The 25,064-nt window shown below is 43.4% G+C and overlaps 1 protein-coding gene across 10 annotated transcripts in view; it reads left to right on the top strand.

Moving 5' to 3' along the window:
• The window catches only part of Pcbp3 (poly(rC) binding protein 3), a 210,563-nt gene that overhangs the window by 102,564 nt on the left and 82,935 nt on the right, over positions 1-25,064 (top strand). Inside the window, exon 1 of one of the 10 annotated variants that reach the window (XM_045149695.1) lies at positions 2,571-2,588. The exons of the other annotated variants lie outside the window; for them this stretch is intronic. The gene's annotated coding sequence lies outside the window, so the exon portion shown is untranslated. Of the gene's footprint in view, positions 1-2,570; positions 2,589-25,064 lie in introns of those variants that run through there. 10 annotated transcript variants of the gene reach the window in all.

Below are 25,064 nucleotides of genomic sequence, written 5' to 3'. Positions count from 1 at the left end.
TGGTGGCACATGCATCTGGAGTTCATGTGCAGTGGCTGGAGGCTTGGTGTGCCCATTCTCTCTCTTTCTCTCTCTCCCTGTCTCTAATAAATTAAAATTTTTTTAATGGTAAGATACTTAAACATCCATTTCTCAAAAGAAAATATGTGGCTAGGACATAAGTACATGAATAGACCAATAATGTCATTTGTTTTTACTGGGGATTGCAGATTAGCTCCACGCTGAGTCATCCTCCGTCAGTATGAAGGATCATAGTGAATGTTGGCAGGGATGGGAACACCTTTCACGTCTTGCTGGTGGAAATGTAAAATGGTACAACTATCTTGGAAACGTTTTGTTAAGGCAGAATTCATATCCTGCAAAGCCTGATAAGACAGCAGTGTCATGGAGTAAGACCAGTTGAGCAGGCATGCAGGTACAAAGGATAATGATAGAACCTTCACTCTGTGGCCAGTCAGTACATTGAGAATAAGGATAGAATTCAGAGTTTACCAGTAGAAGAACCATAACTAGTGAGATATCTTATCTTAATCATGCCTAATATGGGCTCTGAGAATAAGTTGTCAACTTTGCCTTGTGGACAGGACACACATCTGACTCACTTGGATTGTGTATTTATTAAAAAAAATGAAAAATGAGCTGGCGAGATGGCTTAGTGTTAAGTGCTTACCTGTGAAGCCTAAGGACCCCAGTTTGAGGCTCGGCTTCCCAGGACCCATGTTAGCCAGATGCTCGAGGGGGCGCACACATCTGGAGATCGTTCGCAGTGGCTGGAGGCCTTGGCTCACCCATTCTCTCTCAATCTCTCTCTCTCTCTCTCTCTCTCTCTCTCTCTGTCTCTGTCTCTGTCTCTGTCTCTTTCTCTGTCTGTCGCTCTCAAATTAAATAAATAATGAAAAATGATAAGTAAGCCCCTTTGTCTCTTACACTGGGGCCCTAGGGGAGCTACTCCCTCTTTCTACACTGAAGTTTACTCTTCCATCAAATTCATGACAGAAGCTCCTTCCTCTTAATTAATTTGGCAAATATTAGTTGTAGTATAACAAATGTGACATCCTTAGGAAATAATATGCTTAAACATGTTACTTTTTAAAGATGCTTTCCATGGTACCATAATTTAGTGTTTGTCTCTGGGATATAATATAATCAAGTTTGATTTGGAGAACAACTGGATCTTTTTTTTCTCCTGAATTTGGAAGCATGTTTTGCTGGCTAAATTTGAGATTTCCCCAGATATTGTGTGAGTGTCCCATGGGGAGACTTGAACACCATCTTCCCTTTCCTTCGTCAGGGCTACAACAAAAGACAAAGTACCACCTCCACTCAAGTCTGGCTTGGTGAACCAGTGAGTTTATTGGGCAGCTTTATAGGAACATTGGATGAGGGGTTGCTTATAGGAATGTGTGTGTCCTGCTGCTGAAAGTGACGTCACCATAGCTGCATAGATGGAGCTCCCTCCCCTGCAGTTAATTTTCTACCCTCTGTATACTCTAGCAGCTCTGGAGTCCACATGAAAATGGACTAGAATTACATGTAGCTGGAACTTTAGGTGAGAGTCCAATGACTTTCCTACCCCTTCATATCAGGTTGTGTTGGTGGTAATCACAGCTACTGTGATTAAGATGTTATGGCTGTTGTGCTCAGAGAACAGCATTCATACCACCAGAAAGCAAGACACCCCCTGTTGCCTGCAGGGCACTGGTATAACTGCACACACAGCAATGTAGCATCTCACACTGGGGTTCATGGCTGTTCTTGGGGTAGGGCTTTTCTCACCAGTCACTTTGTTCTGCCAACAGTGGATGTGGCTAGTAACATATCAGGCCTGGGCACCTGTGGCTCTTCACAGATGTGTGACTGGACTTTGAAAATGAGTTTCTAGGGGTGGGGGGTTGGAGAGAAGGCTTAGCGGTTAAGTATTTGCCTGTGAAGCCTAAGGATCCCAGTTCGAGACTCAATTCCCTAGTACCCATGTAAGCCAGATGCACAAGGTAGCACATACATCTAGAGTTATTTGCAGTAGTAGTGGGCCCATTCTCTCTCCCTCTCTCTCTCTCAAATAATTAAAAACATATATTTTAAAAAATGAATTTCTGCAATGACTGAAGGCTCAGATTGTTTTGAAAGTGAAAGTCAGAAGCCTGGCCAAACAGAGAAGTCTTTGGGGTACAGCTGTGGCAACAACATGCTGCAAGCAAAAGACCATATAAAAATGGGTGGGAGAGAAGGAGGCACCCATAAAGTAGCACAGAGATACCCATAAAAGTCTTTCAGCACCCGGGAGTAGACAGGAGGCCCCATCAGGACATGTGGTGTCTCTTCACTGGGTCATGCTGTGAGCCATAGAACAGTGTCTGACAGTTGCTGATGGAGGCCATGCCTAGTTTCCATGAATCTTCCAAACTAGGAAGGGACTGGAAAGGGGTCAGGTGGGATGTGGCCTGTGTGCCTTCACAGTGGCCTTGCCAGGTTCCTCAGGTAATGTAACGCTTCTCCCTTGCTTTTTGGTAGATGGACAGTCTCTCTTCAGGGAGCAGGTGGGCTGGCAGGACAGGCATCCCCAGGCCTGGAGAAGGAGGCGCTCCCAGGTACTCTCGTCCACCCCTGCTGGTGACCTGCCCACCCAGGCCCATTCTGTTCCAGACAGTGGCCACCTGTGACCCTGCCTGCCTTAACCTGCTTTGCCCACCTGTGTCCACCTGTGCCCACCTATGCCTGCCTGTGCCTGACCTTAGCCCAGAATTCATCCCTCCCTTCTCCTATCCTAATCCAGGACTGGTTCTGACTTCTGGTTGCTGCCTTGCTTGCCTATTTCTTTTGGGGTTCTTAAGCATTTGCATATCATTAACCCCCCCTGCTGTGCTGCATCACAGGGATCTCTGCAGTGTTCAGAGTCTGTGCCTGCTTCTCATCTGGTTTTTTTTCTGTTCATAGGATAATTTGTAATGAAATAAGAAAAAATGTTTATTCTTAATATGGTCTGGAGTCTGTGATGATTTACTTTTCATCCACAGTGTGTTAATAATGCTTCATTCAAAATTTGTGGTGATTTTCATCAGGTTAGAAACAGTTGAAACAGTAAGAGGTTTCCAAGTTGCATGGATGTAAGTGTAGCTAGAGGACTTGAGCTGATATCCAGAACCTACATATCAACAGTAACCAATGTGGGCTCCATGCCAGGCTTTGGTCAGGCCTGGGACAGATTTGCCAGTGAGCATCCTGGGCATTGTCCCCAAAGATGGCCATCCAAAGTAGACTTCACACCCGAGAAAACCAGATGGTGATATAGAGGAAAAGGGGGCAACAGAAAGGGGTCAGATACATATGTGTCTATGAGTATATGTGTGCATGTAAGGCTGTACACACAAGTATATACATGCTTGTGCACATGTGAGTGTTGTCTGCATTTTTTATATAATTGATTTTTTATTGAGAACTTCCCTAATTGTAGACAATATCCCATGGTAACTCCCTCCTTCCCCCAACTTTCCCCTTTGAAACTCCACTCACCATCATATCCTCTCCCCTTCTCTATCAGTCTCTTTTATTGTGATGTCATGATCTTTTCCTCCTCTTAGGATGGTCTTTTGTAGGTAGTGTCAGGTACTGTGAGGTCATGGATATCCAGGCCATTTTCTGTCTGGAGGAGCACGTTGTAAGCAGTCCTACCCTTCCTTTGGCACTTATATTCTTTCCACCACCTCTTCCACAATAGACACTGAGCCTTGGGAGATGTGATAGAGATATTTCAGTGCTGAGCACTCCTCTCTCACTTCTCAGCACCAGGTGCCTTCTGAGTCATCCCAACACCACTGCCATCTGAAAAGAGAAGGTTCTCTATCCAAAAGTGAGAGTAGCATTAATATATATGGGTATGAACATTAAGAGAAGTGCATACTGGACAGTTTGGTGAGTATAGTGTATACATTTAGCCAGACACCAGCAGACGTTACACCCCTGGGGCTCATGACTACCCCTGTTGTAGGTTTTCAGTATGGTTTTTTCCATATCAGACATTCCACTATTGCATCCATTGGTTATTCATCCTGGCTAGCCAAATTTAAGGCTTTCAACATCCACTGTTGAGTATATCCACTAGTGATTTCTCTCTCTCCCATTGAAGTGCACACAGAATGGCTTCTTCCAGCTTTTTGTCAGCTGGATAACATGGCAGAGGTTTTCAGTCTACTAGGGGAGAACTAGTTCAAACTGAGAGTCAGAGTCCAAGAGCAGTCTTGAGAATGAAAATGGGTATGTGTAGATGAGAAGGGAGACTGGCACTGGGCCAGCTAGTGTAGAGTGTCTTACTACAAAGGCAATGACAAGAGGACAGTGGGAGGCCAGCAGAGCGCTCCATAGGGCGTAGAAGAGGAGCCATATATACATACATACATACTTGCATACATACATATGGGAGGACGAGGTACAGGAGCCCATCAAGACTGGGGGGGTTGTTGGTGGGATCCACAAAGGAACCTCTTCCCTGAGGGCACCATTTTAGCCCAGCATAGGAATGGAAGAGTCTAAAGGCAGAAGAGAATTAGTGTCATTTTGTCCAGTATAAGCTTTTTTCAGGATTAACTCGAAGATTTGGCATGGTGACCAGACCCTAGACAGGAGTGAGCGACTGTGTGTGTCTGTAGCATGCACTTGGTGGGTTCTGTTTGGCAACAGTGGCTTGTACAGTTGTGTAGCCTAGGGGTGGAATTGGCAGATTGACATTTTAGCAAGGTTGTGGCTTTTGGCCAGCAAGAATAAGAAGGCAAGTGGGGGCAAAAAGAGTCCAACATGGATACAAAAAAGGAGCTGGCAGTGCAATTTGAACAGAGGGACAGGAGAGCATCTGGGGAGATGGAAGATGGTGGAATGCAGAATCACACACCTGGCTTCTGTTCCAGTTGGTAGCAGTTGTAAATTAGCCACTATCAAAGAAAGATACAACCAAGAAAATTTTAGAAAATTTAACTGCCTTTTCAAGTTACAGAACAGTAGTTGGTTTCCATGGTGACTGCTAACCATTTGGCTACACAGCAAGTGTTAGGTAGTGGCACAGGGTAATTACAGACAACAGAGAAATTGCAGGGTGAGTCTTAAATAAATGCAGGGCAGCTAGTGGTTAGGCTTTGCTCCTGAAAGTGATGTGCAGTTTGTTTCTGGGCCTGAACTGTATGCTGGAGGTGGGCCCTGTGCTCAAGTCACCAGCCTGGGGCCATGCCTGCTCCTGGCCCACAGCTCTTCTCTGCTCCAGTCACATGATTTGACCCTTGCTCTCCTCTATGCCTGAACATCAGGCAAGCTACCCCTCTTACCCATGCCACCCTTAAGGTGCCTTTCCAGGGTAAGGCTAGGAAGCAGGTGCAGGCTCTAGGCTAGAGATGTCAAGGTTAATCTTGCCAACCAGGACTTTAGAAAGGGAGCTTTTAAGCCTAAAGACAGTGTACATCAGTCTTCTGGTGCAGTGAGAAGGTTCCTCAGAACAGTTATCCACTGTTACCTTGAGTCAGAAAACACAGAATTAAAGCAGCAACCTCAGCAGGGACAGGGGCAGGGAGAACTGCAATTTGAGGACCAGACATAGATCATTAAGAGACAGAAGCAGACAATGTTTGTGGGATATTGTGGAGAGACCCAAAGCATATAAGAAAAAGAACCCACTGGAAGAGGAGACCGGGCAGCCCTTCCACTCTGCAGTGGTATGCAGCAAGCCTTGGGCATGTTTCCCTGACTCACAGGCTAAGAAAGTAGAATATGGATTGGGTCAGGATATCAGAAAGTGTGCCCAGCCAGCTCCCAGCTCCAGAGAGGGACTGGGAGCATGATGCAGAGACTCCCCATGTCTCCTTCGCAACACTAAAGGTGCCAGAGGAAATAGGATCTAACTCCACGATAAGCAGATGAAGTGGAACTGTGAACACAGCCCAGAGCCATCACCCGTGTGAGGAAAGCCAACCACAGGAGAGATAGCACAGAGGGTACCGAGGAACAGATTTGAAGGACTCAAGTAGAAGATGACATTGCTCCTTCACAAGAAACAGCTAAGGATTTTGGAAAGTAAAAGCTAGTAAAATGCAAAAAGCAGGGGTGGCTTGAATCAGAGAATGGGCAAAAATGAAGATAGAACAGTGATTAGATAAATAAACATCTATCGCAGATGCAGACTGCAGAACTGAGAGCTGATCTAGAAGGCAGACTTGGAGGTCTGAAGACTCTTCTAGAATGTAGACCTAGAGGACAGCTCTTCCAGAACATCTAGTTTATGGGTTCCAGGGATACCATGGAATGTAGATGTCAAGGGCCCATAACTGTTCTAGAATGCAGAATTATAGGACTGATAGAGTCAGAGGAAAGACTGAAGCTCCCTAGTCTGTTGCTTAGGAATCTGAAAAGAAGACTGAGGGAAGAGAGTGGAAAATATACTTGAAGAACTTTTCCCAGAGCGCTGAATGCATCAGAAGGCTAACCAGTGTTGACCTCTGGAGACAGGAGAACACCTGACAACTTCAGGACACTGTTGATCATGGAGACCCAAAGTGTTGGACAGCAGGAGTTGAGGTAGGGACCAGATTTCTACAAAGGCCTGTTCTCAACTCACACCAAACTCAATGACAAATTGGATTTAATTGGAATAGGAGTGGTTTTATATTGCTTGGAAAAGAGGAGTTCTAAACCTGGAATTTTGGGCATAGCCAAAATAGTATTAAATGGAAGGCAAAATAAAAGAATATTTATATAATGAGGACTTAGAAATTGCTAGTCTCTCCTCTAACACTCTGAAAAAAAATGGGGTAAAAGACAACTATCTGTAAAGAATATAGTTTTTGATACCTCAAACAATAATAAAGCAGGCATCCAGTAAAATGTGTACTTAAGTGTACTGATATGATCTAAACAGCTGTTGGCACACAAGAACATGCAAACGACAAGCTTTGAAGTGAAGAATCTCTTAGGTATGCATTTACACATGATGAGAATAAAATGGTCATTTCCAGGGGAATCTAGGTAGTGCTGGCTCCTACAGCCTAGATCTGTGCCTTTATTGCAGTAATGATGTACAGGAGCCATCAAGGAAGAAGGCACGGGCAGTATTAACTACTTCATGTTTTGTAGAAAATGGGAGCAAAACCTGGTCAGTTCATCTACAGGGAAAGGAGGAGAAAAGTTAGAAGTCATAGAAAATAAGCAAGTAAGTACGTTACATAGGCGATTCAGTCATTTGGGTTATATATTTATATTAAAAGACTGAAGTCATGCTGGGCACAGTGACACGCATCCATAAGCCTAGTACCTTGGAGGCAGAGGCAAGAGGACCAGGAGCTCCAGTCAGCTGTAGCTGTGTATATAGGGAGTTTGAGTCCAGCTTGAGTATCACCAGACCTTGTCTGAAAACAAAACACAGCCAAAAGGGCAAAGTCAAATTGTCTTTAGAATGACTCAAAAACAGAAGATGTGTTTGTGAAGAGTACGTGTCAACTACTGGACACCTGAACATAGGCTAGCAATGTGATTTTCAAGAGGAAGATGAAGGGCATCGAATGAGACAAAGACGTTTCTTTTCTATGATAACTTATAATCTTTTAGGATGATATGGTCATTATGAACTTTAGATGGCTGTGAAATTTAGGAGACGTTCATCCATTTTTTTAGGAGGTGGGCAAACCCAGGATTATGATGTGGAATTGCATTTGACATGTTAAGATAACACAAAACTCATGGGTAGGAAGTGTTAAAATAGCATTCTCAGCATAGTGCCCTTCTCTCCCTCTGTCCCTTCCCTCTTCCCTCTTCAAACACACCAAGACTCCGCAAAGCAGAGCTGCAATGTATTTGTTTTTAAACATAGAAATTATAATATGCAGTAAATTTGAAAATAATCACAAAATGATAACCAGAAAGTAACCTACCTCTATTATAGAACTTAAAAGTTTTAGGATGTTTTTTAAAATATTTTATTTATTTATTAAAGAGAGAAACACACACACACACACACACACACACACACACACACACACAGAATGAAAATATGAATGGGTATGCCAGGACCTCTAGCCACTGCACAAGAATTCCAGACACAGGCTGGAGAGATGGCTTAGCGGTTAAGCGCTTGCCTGTGAAGCCTAAGGACCCCGGTTCGAGGCTCGGTTCCCCAGGTCCTACATTAGCCAGATGCACAAGGGGGCGCACGCGTCTGGAGTTCGTTTGCAGAGGCTGGAAGCCCTGGTGCGCCCATTCTCTCTCTCTCCCTCTATCTGTCTTTCTCTCTGTGTCTGTCGCTCTCAAATAAATAAATAAATAAATAAATAAATAAATAAATAAATAAATAAATAATTTTTAAAAATCCTTGACTGTGTCAAGTACTTACAAGTACTTTAAACATTAAAAAAAAATAATAATTCCAGACACATGTGCCACCTGTGCATCTGGCTTATGTGAGTCCTGGGAGATCAAACCTGGGTCCGTAGGCTCCACAGTCAAGTAAGTGTCTTAACTGCTAAGCCATCTCTCCAGCCTGTAGAATGCTTTTTGAAGAAAAATATTTTATTTATTTATTTGAGAAAGTCTGAGAGAGAGAGAATGGGCATACCAGGTCTTCTAGCCACTGCAAACGAACTCTAGACATATGTGCTACCTTATGCATCTGGATTGACATGGGTATTGGGGAATCAAACCCTGGTCTTTAGACCAGGCACCTTAACCGCTGAGCCATCTCTCCAGCCCCCTAGGATGTTTTTAATTAAAACATTTAACTGTTAAAATAATGAAAATCAGGGAGCATAGCATGTTAGTGCATGAAAGATGCATCTAAACAGTCTCAGAAAACTTATTGCTTGGTGCAATAAATTCAGAGACAAGATTGAATTGGAAAGCTTTGCATAACTAAAAGGCAATAACCTGGCACCAGCTGCATATGAGGGGAAGAGAGGGTCATTTCAGCTCATGGTTCTGGAGCCTCACGTCAAAGATCAGGTGAGCCCATGTGTCTGTGAGGATGGTACGTCATGGTGGGAGTTGTGTCCGAAGGAGTCAGACAGGACTACTGGAGAGTCTCTATCAAAGCCACACCCACAGTGACCTAAGGGCCACCCATTAGGCCCCACTGCTTTTCCCAGTATGACAACTAGGGGAACATCAAGCTTTTAATACGGACTTAAAGAATGTTCATTAAAACCATAGCAAAGGCCAATAAAATATTTAAACTATCAGATACTTTGATGGACTGAGCAAAGTTTTACAGCTTGAGAAGCCAGAAAGGAGATACAGTGGCAGATGAGGTGCTGTTAAAACCCAGACTGCTGTTTACAACTTCTAAATAAGATGAATAATTTCCCTGAAAAGTATAAACCAACAAAAGTGCCTCAGTGCAACTGAAAGTCTAATGGCTATGACCTGTAACCATGGGAATAGCTAAGCTGGTTCTCGGAGGGCTGAGTTCACCTGTGGAAGGATTAGTCCTCTGTGAACTCAGTCCATTACATTCCTAAAGTAGAGGTCTGCAAACTGTTTTGGAGCAGACAAAAGCAAAAGATTCCCCAAATAATTTTATGAGCTCAGCAATACTATGATATAAAAATGTGCAAATCATCTTTTGAAACATCTCTACATCTCTGACAACATGTGCAATCACACATACAGGTTAGCAGATTGAGTACAGGCAGGCACTCAGCTGAGGCTGTTGTGTAAGAGAATGTCTGTGCCTCACCTCTGCCCTGCCTGGTTTCCTTGGTATGCTGCACGAACATGTTGGCTTCCATTTGATTGTCTGCTGTATATATTAACTTTTCTTGAATTCCCAAACTTTATTTTCCTTTTTATTTAAAATTTTTTCTATTTTGTGTAATTTCAACTTTTAAAAAATTATTGTTTATTTATCTGCAAGCAGAGATGGAGGGAGGTAGGAAGGGAGGGGTGAGATAGATAGAATGGGTGCGCCAGGGCCTTCAGCTGCTTCAAACAAACTCCTGGTGCATGTGCCACTTGGTGCATCTAGCTTTGCATGGGTACTGGGGAATTGCACCTGTGTTGTTAGGCTTTGCAGGCAAATACCTTAGCTGTTGAGCCATCTGTCCAGCCCTCATCTTGGTTTTTTAAACACTGTCTTATTCTGAATGCTTTTTAAGTTCTGTAATCTCGTTCTTTAATTATGGTTTATATTTTTCTCTCTTACATCCATATCATAATGTCTTATAGCCAACTAAAAATGATAGATTATGGTTTATATGCCATAATGTTGTTTGTTGAGGTAGGGTCTCTCATTGTAGCTAGGCTGACCTGGAACTCACTCCATATCCCAGGCTGGCCTTGAACTCATTGTAATCCTCCTACCTCAGCCTCCTGAGTGTTCCACCATGCCTGGCTTTTTGATTTATATATATGTATGTGTGTTAACTTTATTTATTTATTTGTAAGCAGAAAGAGAGAGGCAGACAGAGAATGGGCATGCCAGGACCTACAGCCACTGCAAAGGAACTCCAGATGTGTGCACCACTTTGTGCATCTGGTTTTATGAGGGTACTGGAGGATCAAACTCAGGTTCTTAGGTTTGGCAGGCAAGCGCCTTAACTACTGAGCCATCCCTCCAACCCCAGCTTTTATATTGTTGTTAGTACATCTTCATCGGAATTTGGTTCTTCCTAACAGGGATGTTAATTTGCTTATTTTTTTTTTGTCTTTAAAAACCATGTTTGACTCCCATGACATTGCTTTCCCATACTTCTGGGCACGGAGGTGTGGTTTGTGGTTTATAGTGATAGTTATAACTCCATGTCTCTGGGATGCTTCCTCTCTTACTTTGAAGAAGAGTTGATGCCTGAGGCTCAGTCATTTGCTTCAGGACACATCAGATATGGAAGAGTATGTGTGGAATCAGTGTTTATGTTCTGATTTTGGCAACTGAGCTGTGACTGGAGGTTGTCATCTTTAGACAACACACTTTAGTATTATGGGTAAGAGAACAGATGCCTGCTAATCACTCAGCCTTAATCTTTAGAATACAGAATGCATGAATAGGGTGGGTGGCTTGGCTTGCAAATAAGCCACATGGTAGCAATTGGAAAAACTAGGTGAGGATATGAAGATGTTCTTTGTGATCTCTGTACACTTTTCTCAAGGTTCAAAGTTGCATCTAATAAGTATGTGAAATAAGCTCTTCACTGGAATGTGATGCTCTCCCCTCCCTCTTCCCCCAGGACAGAGCTCCTGCAAGACCCTGGGAAGAGGTGGTGCCATCTTTGAATCTGGTGGCTGATCTCAGGCCTAGGTCAAAGCTCTAGCCACACAGAGCCCGAGATTCTAGGAACCAGCTTGGTTTGTGTTAGCCATCTTAAAATCACTTTTCACAGTATAGGTTTTGTATTTTGCTTTTTGAATTTGTCTTGGTGGTGGTGGTCGTAGTAGTGAGGGTGGTGTTACTATCTAGAGATTGGGTTTATTTTCTTTGCCAAATAAAGAATGATGAGACAAAAATACAGCTTAAAGCTAAAGTCGAGCAGACTTTATTCAGAAGCAAAAGTAAAGGGACAGAGGGGAATAGATTCCTTATGAGAGGAGGGGATCTGGAAACCAGAATCCACCACCCTAGTGGGATCCAAGCTTTTATTGAATGTGGGAAGTCCTCCAACCCAGAATCTATGATTGGTCAGTTTAATCAAAGACGAAAGTGCTGGTTTGTTCACGAAGCATGCAGCACTGTGCAGGTCCCAGAAGGCCTGCCAGGCGAGCCCACCAGTAGGAAACTCATGACACAGGAAAGAACTAGGAAGTGAGTCACCCTGTCTGCCATCTTAGGTCATCGTGTTAAAGTATTCTGGAAAAGGAATATAAATAACCACCTCCAAGGGCTTCTCTCGCTATCTGTTTGCCTAGCCAAGGAAATGTTAACACCTGTAGTGGTGGGGTGTCTATGTGTACACGTCTTGACTTTGTACACAGGCTGGCCTTGAAGTCTACTTGGAAACTCAAAATCCTCCTGCCTCAGCTTCCCAAGTGCTGGGATTGAAACAGGAGTTGAGGTTCCTTTGCCAATGCATGAATATGATACACCACCAACAACCGGTAGCTGGGGGTGTCTGAATTCTTATGAATTTGACAAATGAAATGCATAGGCCAGAAGATAAGGTTCAGAAAACATTTATTATAACTTAGAGCTTTATGAAGGAGAGCTTTAAGAGAAGAGGAGCTTAAGGGAAGAACAGAAACATAGCTCTTGCCCAAGGAGACAGGAGGAGGTTTGATAAGCCCACCTTGAGACTCGGGTTGGGGTTTTTTATGGAGCCTTCTGTATGTGCAGTTGGTTTAGTCAGGATTTCTGGAAAAGGGCAATCTTCCCAGAAATCTTATTCTCTAGGAAGTGCCTTCTCAAAAGAGGTGGAAGGACTCCCTAAGGAGGCAGGGATAAAGAAAGGCCAGACCCTTCTGACATTTCTGACCTGTGGTAAAGTGCAGTGACCTAGATTTCCCCCATGTTTACCCAAGAGACAGCTATTAATTTTGGAACTCTGTTACCTTAAGCTGCCTTGCCAATTTCTATCTCTTATTCTTCAGGATTACAGATCTGCATCATCATACCTGCCCTCAAAATGAATGGTAAAGAGTATGATGTGTGGAAAACAAGTAGCCTGCTTCCTGCTGGGGCTGTGTACCTCTGCTGGGCTGGGACTAGTTCCTGTGCCTGGTGGAGATTCCCAGCAGGCATGGTGTTTCCTGTTGCAGTTCCCTCATACTGTCACCCGTTGTTTATTTTCACTAATGTCCCCCCAGCTGCAGTTTTCACAGTCCTCTGTGGCATCAGGAGTCACATGGCTGAAGCATGCCTGCTGTGTGGTAGGCAGGCTGGAGTAGAGGCACAGCATGATGGCATCATCACATCTCTTCCCAAGACTGAGGCTAAGGTGCTAGGCAGCTGCCAGCCATGTAAAGCTTTCTGTGTGGAACCCAAGGCCAGATAGAAATTCTTTTTTTTTTTGTTTTTTAATTTTTATTAACATTTTCCATGATTATACAATATATCCCATGGTAATTCCCTCCCTCCCCACCCCCACACTTTCCCCTTTGAAATTCCATTCTCCATCATATTACCTCCCCATTACAATCATTGTAATTACATATATACAATATCAACCTATTAAGTATCCTCCTCCCTTCCTTTCTCCACCCTTTATGTCTCCTTTTCAACTTACTGGCCTCTGCTACTAAGTATTTTCATTCTCACGCAGAAGCCCAGTCATCTGTAGCTAGGATCCACATATGAGAGAGAACATGTGGCGCTTGGCTTTCTGGGCCTGGGTTACCTGACTTAGTATAATACTTTCCAGGTCCATCCATTTTTCTGCAAATTTCATAACTTCATTTTTCTTTACCGCTGAGTAGAACTCCATTGTATAAATGTGCCACATCTTCATTATCCACTCGTCTGTTGAGGGACATCTAGGCTGGTTCCATTTCCCAGCTATTATAAATTGAGCAGCAATAAACATGGTTGAGCATGTACTTCTAAGGAAATGAGATGAGTCCTTTGGATATATGCCTAGGAGTGCTATAGCTGGGTCATATGGTAGATCAATCTCTAGCTGTTTTCGGAACCTCCACACTGTTTTCCACAATGGCTGGACCAGATTGCATTCCCACCAGCAGTGCAGAAGGGTTCCTTTTTTTCCACATCCCCGCCAACATTTATGATCATTTGTTTTCATGATGGTAGCCAATCTGACAGGAGTGAAATGGAATCTCAATGTAGTTTTAATCTGCATTTCCCTGATGACTAGTGACGTAGAACATTTTTTTAGATGCTTATATGCCATTCGTATTTCTTCCTTTGAGAACTCTCTATTTAGCTCCATAGCCCATTTTTTGATTGGCTTGTTTGATTCCTTATTATTTAACTTTTTGAGTTCTTTGTATATCCTAGATATTAATCCTCTATCAGATATATAGCTGGCGAAGATTTTTTCCCATTCTGTAGGTTGCCTCTTTGCTTTTTTCACTGTGTCCTTTGCGGTGCAAAATCTTTGTAATTCAGATAGAAATTCTTGACAAGTCCACACACACAGATACCAGGTCAGGGTGGTTCTAGGTATGACACAGAGGTCATCTTTTCTGAACGGGAAGATGTTGCCCTTTATAGACACTCTGTGGAAGTGGAACAGGCCTGAGGAGTGGTCCTTGGTGAACACCAAGTGATGAAGTGCTTCAGGAGATGCATAGCTGGCACTGACATACAGGTATCTCCTGCGGTGCATGCTTGAACATGACCTTAAGGCTTCCTCCTTGATGCACCTTGATTCCATTCAACACAACCAGCCGTGGCTCCTTCCTGCCCTTGGCTCTGTTACCTGTCATGGTACTGTGTTCTTGGGGCAAATACTCTACACTTCTGTGTCACGTGGTCCTCTCTGAACTTGGGCAAGGTAGCCCTCTGACCTGGGCCTGGCACTTCACTGTGTCTGGCCAGGAGGAAGGACCATCTTTTTCTGACTCATGGTTTCAGTCTCTAGTGCTGATGACTGACTTTCCTCCCCTTCCTTTGTCATCACCCCAACATTTGGACAGCCACCATTTGGAGATCTTCACCACTCTATCTAGCGTCAGTAATCCATCCCACTGTGCACCTTTGTTCTTATACCCACTTATGCTGACATGGAACATTCTCTGTTGTAGCTGTTCTCCCACTCTGGCCATCCTTAAGTCCCATTAGCTTGCCCTCCTGTCTCCTACCTGAGACATCCTCTGCTGGAATCTAACTGCTGCCATTGCTGGAGAAAGCCACACTTTATATGGACTGGTTTATTGTGATGGGCAGACTCTCAGGGACTCCAGGCTGCCAGCTTTGTGTTAGCTTCTGTCCCCCGCACATAGTGCTAATGGTCAGACTCCCTGGGGGAGGAGGAGGTGGAGGGGAGGGGGAAATGGGGAGGGGAAAAGAGGAGGGGGAGGGGGAAAAGGGGAGGAGGAGGGGAAAAAGGGGAGGGGAAAGGGAAGGGAAGGGGGAAGGGTAGGGAAAGGGAAAGGGAAGGGAAAGAAAAGAAAAGAAAAGAAAAGAAAAGAAAAGAAAAGAAAAGAAAAGAAAAACAGGCATCATAAATTAAGAAATACCAAAAGTGACAAAAGTTCACCCTATAACACAACTAACTTAAGATTGGTAAAGTAGACTAAATCTCCACCATATCTAACACATCGGTATTTTTTTCTTAGTGGGCTGTTTTGAATTCTTTGCCTTTCTGGGATTTTTTTCTTTAGTAATCTGCTGTGATATGAAGGTACAAATGGCACTTCCAGTGCAAACCTGGATTCCCAGCTTTGGGGTATCTACTGCCCTAGTATAATACAGCCTGGTTATTTTTGGGGGTCACTTTTTGTCTTATGTTGTGTATGAAATGGGTTCCGTCTTTGGTGCATTGTGTGCTCAGATCAGCTGGTGGGGGATCTGCTTTTCAGATCAGCTGTGCTAGATACTGGCATCCTGAGCTCTCCAGTGGTTCCTGGTGTTGGCATGTGGGGAGAGGAGGGTGTGGAAAGCTGTCTGAAGGTGTTCTGGAGCTGCACTCTGGATTCTGTTGTCTTCTCCTTCACATATATACATTTGGAAGGCCAGTGTGAGTAGGAGAACCATTTTGCCTGTAGTTTGGCTCTTGCTAGCTCAGGCCGGGTCCTCAGAGTAGAAGCTTTTGAGCCAGGTGTGGTGGCGCACGCCTTTAATCCCAGCCCTCGGGAGGCAGAGGTAGGAGGATGGCCGTGAGTTCGAGGCCACCATGAGACTCCATAGTGAATTCCAGGTCAGTCTGAGCTAGAGTGAGACCCTACCTTGAAAAAAAAAAAGAGTAGAACTTTACCCAGAGGTCTCTGGCTGGCCAGATCCCCACTGACTGTGATTGCTGGAAGCTCCACCTCCCTCCTGCTTCCTTGCTAGGGCCTCACCTCAGTTAATTCATTGCACACCTTCACTGTCTGGTACACCAGCGAGTACATTATGTGTTATCTTGCCCCCTCCCTCAGGTTTCTTTGGTGAGGCTCCTATTTCACCATTTTAACTGGAAATCCAGGGTACATTGTAGAATGCTGAGTCACTGTGGTGTCATCACAAGACTTCTTGGCTGTTCTCGGAGTCAAAGCATGCCATCTTCCATGTCAAGCCTGGTTTTCCACACTCAAATTTAATGTTTTACACTCCCTTCTCTTGCCTCTTCTTGGTTTATTTTCATGGGCAATCATATTCATGGAGTACCTGCATTGTTCCTTGAGATTCCTAGCCTCTTGAGCAGGGGGATGAAGAAGGGTCTTCAGAAAGCTTTTGCAACGTGTCCTCTTGACGGTGGGTGGCAGTGGTGTCTGGCAGTGGTGAGGAGACAGATGAGGTGGTCTGGGGCTATCCACTGCATTTTCTATGTGTTGTATAGGGAATGGGGACTTCCCTTGTTTGTAAGCAGGCCAAGAATCAGATGTGATTCCTGTCAACTTTCAGGTAAGTCCTTGCCTTTCCACTTCATTTGAGGCAGGGTTTCTTTTTCTAGATCTTTCTCTGCTATTGTGGTCTTGTTCTGCTACTGTTCTTTGTTGCAGTAGCCATGAAGTTTCTGGGAAATTCCCGTCTCCATCTCCAGTTTCACTGTGAGTGTGCTGGGATTACAGAAGCTCACCATGGCTTCCAGCTGACATGGGGCCTGGGGAGGGTTAAACTTGGATACTCAGGCTTGAGAACTGAGCGAGTGCTTTATCCACTGAGCCAGCACCCCAGCTCTAGATTGAAAATTTGTCGTGTCCCTCTGGCTTCATGGGAACAGAAGCCACAAGGGATGTATGAGCAGGATGGACAGCAGGACCCAGACCCCATGTGGGGCTCAGCAGGGACGGCAGTACGAGTGTAGCAAGGGAAGGTGCCGGAGGCAGCAGGAAAGGCTGCCCAGGGGAGTCCTCACCCCAGAGAGCAAAGACTTGGCAGTGTCTTGTACTGAGGGTGGGTAGGGTCACCTCACTTTTAATAAACGCTCAAATATTTACCTTGAAACTCATGAGGTTTTTGTAACTTAATTTTCTACAGAGAAAACTTTTCAATCTTCATAGCGTAGTTGAATTGAAAAGAAAAACCTTATGGCATGAAAATTGTTGTCCTGAGGCCTTTGCCTTACTCAAGGTACTCACAGATCCCATGCCTGATTCTGAGTATCTCTCCATAGGTAGGAGGATCACCATGAGTTCAAGACTACCCTGAGACTACAGAGTGAATTCCAGGTCAGCCTGGGCTAGAGTGAAACCTTACCTTAAAAAAAAAAAAAAAGAAAGAAAGAAAGAAAAGAAAAAGGGCTAAAATAAATAATACTTTGATGGGCTTAGCAAACAGTGTAAGACTGAATAAGGAATCTCCAGGCTTAAATATATATTCTATATCAGTAGGAACCCCCAAAACTAGAAAGAATAAAAAAAGTGGAGAGAGAGCTCAGTTGATAAAGTGCTTGCCTTGCAGACATGGGGACTTCAGCTCCCCTAAAATGCTGGTTGTGGTAGCATGTGTGCTGTACCCTAGAGCTTCGGGAGGCAGAGACGCCTAGGAGGAACCCTGGGGCTCACTCACCAGTCAGTATAACCTAGCTGGTGAGCTCCAGGCCAGTGACAGACTCTGTACAAAGGTGGATGACATTCCTGAGTAACAGCACCCAAGGTTGTCCTGGTCTCCACATGCACATATGCATCCTCATGCACCCACACATGTATGAATGTGTACACACATATGCACAATTTTTTTAAAGGCTGGAAAGAAGAAAGAAAACCAGGAACTATCCAGAAAACGTAGGTCAACCACAAAAGGTGTCATGCATACAGTATTATCAGGAGGAGGGAATACAGGAATAGAAAAGTTTGGAACAATATTGCCTGAGATTTTCCCCAAAATTCATGTCCAACCCCAACCACAGATCCAGAACACAGATCCAGGGACCGCAAATGGAATAATTGACAAAAGAAATGAAAACAGAAAACTATACCTGGTACCTTATTCAAACCACCAGCAAACAAAGAAAGGTACACTTGCCGGGTGTGGTAGCTCACCTTTAATCTCAGCACTTGGAAGGGAGGATTGCCATGAGTTCGAGGCCACTCTGAGACTACATAGTAAATTCCAGGTCAGCCTGGGCTAGTTGTGATATCCTACCTCATAAAAACAAAATCAAAAGAAAAAAGAAAGATACACCTTACCTATAGAGACACAGAAATTAGATTTACATCTGATTTTTCAAAAACGTTGCAAGCAAGGAGAAAACAGAGTATGATACTTAGGGTGTTGAGAGATATAAATTACTGAAATAAAATTCTCAAATCAAACTTGAGAGAATTTGTTCTAGTAGATCTGCTTTGTTAGAGATGCTATACATTCTTTAGAGAAAAGGAAAGTGATAAAGATCAGAAAAGCATTTCTATGTGAAGAAAGAAAATTAAAAAGGAATAAGTGAAGATAAAATGAAACTAACGTTTTCTTTTAATTGATATAATAGAAGCTTGTTCAAAACAACAGTCATAGTGCTTTCATGTATGAATGAATGCTCATGTAGCTGATGAAGTAGTAAAATGAATGGTGATAAGGGACAGGAGGGAGAAACTGGAATCATTGTGTTATTATGTTGAACCTTCATCTGTGAATCAGTACAATGCTGGAACATATACAGGGATTGTTTATAAAGGTGTATTTCAAAACTCTAGGCAACCACTAAAAAACAAGAAATATTGGTATGCTAAAAAAATGAAGAATGGGATCAGAATCCTCAGTTAAAACCACAAATGAGGGCTGGAGAGATGGCTTAGCGGTTAAGCGCTTGCCTGTGAAGCCTAAGGACCCCGGTTCAAGGCTCGGTTCCCCAGGTCCCACGTTAGCCAGATGCACAAGGGGGTGCACGCGTCTGGAGTTCGTTTGCAGAGGCTGGAAGCCCTGGCATGCCCATTCTCTCTCTCTCTATCTGTCTTTCTCTCTGTGTCTGCCGCTCTCAAATAAATAAATAAATAATTTTTAGAAAAAAACCCACAAATGACAGAAAACAGTGAAAGACAAAGTTAAGACTAAAGGACAACAGTAAAAAAATATGGGACATATTAACCCAACTCTATCAATATTTAAACTATTGACTTTGAATGTTAGTGGCATAAATGTACTAATGAAAAGGCAAAGATTGTCCAAGTAGATTTAAAAAACAAAGTTGAGCTCTATAAGAAAGTTATCATAAATACAAAGACTCATACAGATTAAAGTAAATGTGTAGAGAAAGATACACCAAGCTAACACTAATCAAAAGTAAACTAGAGTAGCTGTTTTAATTTCAGGCAGATTAGACTTGAGAGTAAGGGAAAAAATTAGGAATAACCAAGGAACATTACAGAATGATAAGGGATTAATTCTCCAAGAAGCCTTAATGTGTATGAACCTAAAAACATTGTGTCCAGTCACATAAGGCAAAACTGATAGACCCACACAGAGGAGTTGCTGCGTCCACTATTACAGCCAGGACATTGGCACCTCTCCATCAGGAAGGCACAGCCCGGCAGGCAGGACATCAGAAAGGGCAGAGTGGAACTCAACAGCATCAGCCAACTGGAAACAATGGGCAGCTCTGGATGACTCCATCCAGCAACAGCAAAACACAAATCGGTGTCCAGCTCACACACTCACCAAGACATAGCACATTCAGGGCCATAAAAATCACCTTAGATTTAAAGGACTAGAAATCATACAGTATTTGCTCTCGGGTCATTATACAAATTAATAACAGAAAGATAGAAATCCCTAAACACCTATAGGTAAAATAACATCTAAATAACACAGGGGTCAAAGAAGAAATGTCAAGCAAAATTTTAAAATGTTTTGAAGTAAATGAAAATAAAAACGCAACTTACTAACTTGTGATATGCGTCAAAAACAATGCTTAGAAGAAAATTCATAGTAATTGCATACACTAGAAAAAAAAGATTTAAAGTCAGTAATTTGGCTGGAAAGATAACTTAGTGGTTAAGGTGCTTGCCTGCAAAGCCTAAGGACCCAGGTTTAGTTCTCCAGTACCCACATAAGCCAGATGCACAAGGTGAGCACATGTTTCTGGAGTTCATTTGCAGTGATCGGAGGCCTTGGTGCACGATTCTCTTTCTATCTTTCTTTGTTTCTCTCTTTCTCTCTCTCTCCCTCCCTCTCTCCCTTCCTTCCTTCCTCCTTGCAAATAAATAAAAAAATAAAAATAATCTAAGACTATACTTTAGAAAGCTAGAAAAAGAAGGGGAAAATAAATCCAAAGTAAGCTGAAGAAAGAAAAATTTTAAATTAGAACAAGAATAAAGGAAATGGAAAATATGAACTCAGGTAAAGGAAGTTGAAAACTACTTATGTGAGCATTTAATTAGGCTGCAGTCAGACATAGAGGGGAAGAAAAGAGGGAAGGAAGGGAGAGGCAGACCCTAAGGTCCCAGTGACCCCTTTCAGAGCACACCTCTAGAGACCTAACTTTTTCTGGGGTTTATTACTTCCTAAAGAATTCCACCATCTCCCATTAGAACCACGAGACTGCAACCCAGCCTTTTGCATGTGGGCCTTAGGGGAATATTTAAGATTGAAAATTATAACAAGTTGACCAAAAATCTGCCTAAATTCATGAAACTAGAAAATCATTTTAGCAAGTTTGCAGAATTCAAAGTTAACATACAAACATTAATCAATTTTTCATATACCAGCAATAAACAAATAGAACTTTAAACTAAAACACAATATCACTTACATTAGTATGTTCCCAAATGAAATATTTAGACATAAACCTAAATGACACTATGATTTACATAAGGAAAACTACTTTAAAATCTCATGAACAAAATCAAAGGAGAACTAAATAGATATAAATAGATGTTTCATGTTCATGTATAAGACTATTTTAAAGATGTCACTTCCTTATAATTTGATGTACATACTCAACACAGTCCAAGTAAAAGCCCTTGAAAGTTATTTTCTGCATATTGACAGGGTGATTCTAATGTTCATCTGGAGAGAGGGTGGATCCAGAGTAGGACAGACAGTCCTGGAGAAGATGAAAGGCAGCAAAAGGATATTCTACAGCTGTGTCTGGAGTTCATTTGCAGTGATGAGGCACTAGCATGCCTATGCTTGAGTTCTCTCTCATAAATAAATATTAATATTCTCAAAATAAATAAAATATGAAGTATAAAACTTCTAGAAGATAATGTAGGGGAAAATCATGTGAAGTTTGTTAAAAATTAGAAGTTTTTGCTTTATAGACGACCTATTATGAAAGTAAAAAGACAAGCCCCAGACTGAGAAAGACAAATATAAAAGATATATCTGTTAAAATTATTATTCAAAAAATATGTGGGTTGGAGATTTGGCTCACCAATTAAGGCACTTGTTTGCCTGGCTTTGATTCCCAAGTACCCACATAAAGATGCACAAAGTGGCACATGTGTCTGGAGTTGGTTTGCAGTGGCTAGAGGCTCTGTCATACCCATTCATATTGCCCCCCTCCCTCCCTGCCTCCCCGTCTCACTTCCTTCATCCCTCCCTCTTTCTGTTTTCTTTCTGATAAGTAAATAAATCTTTTTAAATACGGAAAAATTCCTAAAATTGAACATCAAGAAACTGATATGGAGAGATAGCTCAACAGTTAAGAGCACTTTTTGTACAAGCCTGAGGGCCTAAAGAGGGCTGACAGACTGCTTGAGTCTGTCCCTTGAACCCACATAAACAGCTAGGCATAGCCACACACATCTGTAACTCCAGTCCCATAAGGAAACAGAGACATGAGAATTTGCCAGAGCACCCAAGAAAAGGACAAGCTCTGTGATTAATACAAGACTCTGACTCAAATATGAATTGTAGAAAGGTGTTGCAGACTATTGAGTAAAAGATACTGACTACAAGACTACACATTGTATGTTTCTAACTCCACAGCATTCTTGGAGAAGCTATAGAGATAGAGCAGAAATCAGTGGATGCCAAGGGTTGAGGGTTGGGAAGGATGAGCAGGCAGATTAATATAGAGGGTTTTTAGGGCAGTGAAATTGCCCTATGAGAGACTATTATCAGTAGGGACACATCAAAGGTGAGCCCTGATGTTCACCATACACTTTTGGGGATAGTGATATGTCACTTTGGGCTCAAAAGTTATAACAAATATACTTTTGGTAGAGACTGTTGATAATGGAGACAGATGTGGTGAGGAAGGGGATATATGAGAAATTAGTTTCCTGTATACCTAAAACTGCTATAAAAAATTAAAGTCTAATAGAACAAGAAAAGCAGTCATAGTTTTACAAAACTATCTTGTGACTGAGCAAGAAGGCTGCCTCGGCTCTTACAGAAGGTGGGAATTGTGTCTTACAATTATCTCTCCTTACTGATGGGGCTAAAAAGGAGACAACTGACCTGGTACTGCCATTGGGACTACCTTTTGCCATGGGGGCATATTATTGTATTGCACAGCTTACCTGTTTATATTGGAAATTCAGTAGGGTGTCAAGGGGTCACACTTTCCTGTGACCATGAAGGCCTTAACGATAATCTTGACCCCCTCATTTCCTTGCAGATGAGGTTCTGCTGGGATGGGGGTAGCCTTTGGAGAGTGAACCTGATCTTTTCTTCTGTAATGTCCTATCCCAAGACCGGAGAACTGAAGTGATGATCAGGAAGCTGCCAAGAGTCTCCATCGCAGTTTAGTAATCAGTAACCATCTGGTGCCTGAAAGCATATTGACCCCTGAGAGGCAGAATGGGGCCATGGTTCCACTTGTTATTTTGGGATTCATGGTGGTGCTTGGCAGGACAAGTGAATAGATGCTCAGGCCCAGTGCTAGCAGTCTCTGCAGGCTAGATTTTCACCACCCTCTCCCCCGTTACGCTAGCCCATTGTTTCAGGTCTTTGAAGGGTTGGGAGAGGGCTTGTTATGTTTTGTGGGGTTCCTGGAAGGTCTTCCCTCACAAGACCTAACATCCCTTTAAGTCATGGGCAGCCTGGGCCTAGAGTCTGAAAAGGAGCCCTGGTTCTCCTTGAAGAGGCTTATGCCAGTGTCTTGCCAGCACTCAGGTTTGTTGGTTTATTAGTGTGATGTGTGACTCAATCTCAGGGCCACCCTTGTGCAGTTGCCATGTCCACAGAGCTTTTAAGCTAGCATATCCTGGTGTCTGGGACAAAGTTGCCTGTGAGTTTTCCACTTTGCCACCTTGCCTTTGCTGTCCTACAATTCTGTTTTCTCTTTGGTATTTGGGAGCCCAGTCCTTTCTGCAACTAGACAGAGGAGGATGGCTGCGCTAAGCTGATCAACAATGCCACACACGGCTCAGGGCTCCAAGAGGAAACCTCTAGAGGAGCACTGCTGGTTGTGGCAGGTTGTAGCAGGCAGTGGACGCTGGGCCAAGACTGCATAAACACTGACACCGTGTGGTGATGTATTAGATGCTTTCTGGACTAACCTGGAAGGAAATAGTTTCAGCCACACAATCTTTGTAGCTTTTCTCACTTATGCCCTGGGACCTGAAAAGCAGCCAGGAATCATCGGTAAAATAGCTGACGTGTCTGAGCTCCATTGAGACTTGACTTAGGGAAGCAGAGCCCAGAGGAGCACACTTCTATTTGAAAGAGGACAGACTAGGTGTGAGAGAGTTAGGATTCTGGCCATGGTGCTCTTCTGCCACCTACTGGCTGACACCGTCATGGTTTGGGTTTCGTGGTGAGGTCAAGCACCCAGATTACAAGTGTGCTTTTCTGAATTTGCCAAGTATTATGGTTCTTCCTGGGCTATAGTAGTCAGCCCTCCTTGGAGAGGACCAGCTCGGGGTTCTGTTCCACCTGTGCATCCTGTGTCTTGGGAGGCCTCACTTGTCCTCTGTCCAGCAGCTTTGGCCAGAGCTAACGTGTCTGACATTCTGCTCTGGCTGGCTTGGCTTTCCCATGTTTAGAGGCAGAATCCTTTCTTCAGAAAGACGTTTGTGCTTTGTGCCTCAGTGCTTGCCCCCAGCTCCCTCCTTCATTTGGCTCTAGCATAGCTTGACGCGCCACTCTTCAGGGTCTGTGACTCTGTGGGGCTTTGCTCTCAGCTGTGGAACACTGATAGTACGGGAGCAGAGTGATGACCTCGGCTCGGGGGGTCTCCAGGGAAGCGGTCCTGCCAGGGTTTCTGACACTTGCTATTCTATCAGTTTGCTACCAATTTTGGTTTTTATTTGTTTCTAAAATCTTGAGTTTGGAGAAGTTACCTTCCATATGCAGAACCTTGAAAAACAGATAGACCCAAGCTCTGTTCTCTTACTCACACTGGGAAGTTGTTTCATGACTCCTGATACCATTTGTCAACTGCTCACATCTGCCTTGTCACTTTCTGTTTTCATTTTGAGACCATTCACTCCTATTGAATCCTTCTTAAAGATCAGAAAAACAGGACAAAGGGCTTCACATGCAGGCAGAACTAGAACAGAAGGGATGGAGACCCCACCTCACATGCTAACAAAGCAAGGACAGTGAGGAGTGACCCCTCACATAGAGCCAGGACAGTGAAGAGGACCATACATGCAAATAGAATGAGGACACAGAGAGAGAGGAATCCCATACACAGAGTGAAGACAGTATACGGTGGGGACCCCCACAAGACAGAGAGCAAGAATGGGGTGGGGGCCCTGCATTTTGGAGAGTAAAGATAGGTAGCAGTGGGACCACAATCAGGTCAAGAGTGTGACGACGTTCCTCCAGGACCACTGTTCGTGTATTGAAGATGACTTTTCAGGTGCCCTCATGAGCCAGCAGAGCATTAGGAATTTTCACAGGCTTCAGGTGGGATGGAAAAAAGGGAGATGAGGCTAGTATGGTCCTTCATGTATCTGGTCCCCTCTGTGACTGTTCATTTTCATATATTTCTGGCTAAGAGAAATAGGAGTGTGACTTAGGACCAGTCTATGTGAGGGTGTGGGGGCAGAGTGGTGCATGATGCTGCTCTGTAGGGTCGAGAAACAAGCCTGCTATACAGAATGGGGGAGCAGGTGGACCTCATATGTCATGATTTAGATATGAAGTATCCTACAAGAGGCTTGTGTGTTGAAGGTAGTCCCCAGCT

This window comes from Jaculus jaculus, chromosome 5 (assembly GCF_020740685.1).
Source record: "Jaculus jaculus isolate mJacJac1 chromosome 5, mJacJac1.mat.Y.cur, whole genome shotgun sequence".
NCBI classification, from domain to species: Eukaryota; Metazoa; Chordata; class Mammalia; order Rodentia; family Dipodidae; genus Jaculus; species Jaculus jaculus.
This window is presented reverse-complemented; position numbering and strand designations above follow the sequence as displayed.